General features: G+C 42.0%; 1 pseudogene; it reads left to right on the top strand.

Annotated features, from left to right (window-relative positions):
- The first annotated feature begins 337 nt into the window (after positions 1-337).
- Positions 338-879, top strand: LOC144251725 (casein kinase II subunit beta-like; annotated as a pseudogene).
- The last annotated feature ends 246 nt before the right edge of the window (positions 880-1125 follow it).

The following is a 1125-nucleotide window of genomic DNA, read 5'->3' as shown; positions in this document are numbered from 1 at the left end:
ATAGAGACTCTTTTTCAAGCATAACTGAAAAGCTTAAGTTCAAAATTAAAAAAGAAAAGAAAACTGGTTATGATATAAACATCAAAATAGATCATTATCTGAATTGCTATTTCTTCTCTATTTTTTTCAAATAATTCATACCAGTAGGGATGAAAGTGAACAGAAGGGAGATAAATGATGTATGAAGAAAATATAGCACAACTCCCCCCCTCACTGCCCCCCCCCACTTAGCCTGCCCTTGTTGGGTGCCCAGCCTGCGCTGTAGCAGTAGCCGTGGTTCCTTAGAAGCCTTAATCTCCTCCCCCACCCTGGTCCAGTTCTCTATCCATAGGCTCACATGAAGATGATTAGCTCAGAGGAAGTGTTCTGGATTTCCTGGTTCTGTGGGCTTCCTGGCAATGAATTCTTCTGTGAAGTGGATGAAGACTATATCTAGGACAAATTTAATATTACTGGACTCAATGAGCAAGTGTCTCAATATTGACAAGCTCTAGACATGATCTTGGACCTGGATCCTGCTGAAGAGCTAGAAGACAACCCCAACCAGAGTGACCTGATTGAGCAGGCAACTGAGATGTTGAATGGATTGATCCAGGCCCGCTACATCCTCACCAACTGTGCCATCTCCCAGATGTTAGAAAAATACTAGCAGGGGGGATTTTGGCTCCTGAAACTATGTGTACTGTAATGAACCAGCCAACGCTTCCCAACAGCCTTTCAGACATCCCAGGTGAGTCCATGGTTCAGTTCTACTGTCCCAAGTGCATGGATGTGTACACACCCAAGTCTTTGAGGCACCATCACAAGGAGGGCGCCAACTTTGGCACCAATTTCCTTCACATGCTCTTCATGGTGCATCCAGAATACCGGCCCAAGTGACCTGGAAACCTAATGACCCAATGGGGCCTGTAAAGTAAATAAAACTATAATAAATAAAAGAAAAGTCAATTTAATTTTCATAATCCAGAGAGATCTATCATTGACATGCTAGCATATTTTCTTTTAGTCACTCTTTCCACATTATAAGACACCCACACACATGTATATATGCTCAAACACAGATTTTTTTTGGTCCTTATTACTATATGCAATTTTTTTGGGGGGGCATCAAAGATTGAACACAGG

This window comes from Urocitellus parryii, unplaced genomic scaffold (assembly GCF_045843805.1).
Source record: "Urocitellus parryii isolate mUroPar1 unplaced genomic scaffold, mUroPar1.hap1 Scaffold_167, whole genome shotgun sequence".
Taxonomy (NCBI): domain Eukaryota; kingdom Metazoa; phylum Chordata; class Mammalia; order Rodentia; family Sciuridae; genus Urocitellus; species Urocitellus parryii.
This window is presented reverse-complemented; position numbering and strand designations above follow the sequence as displayed.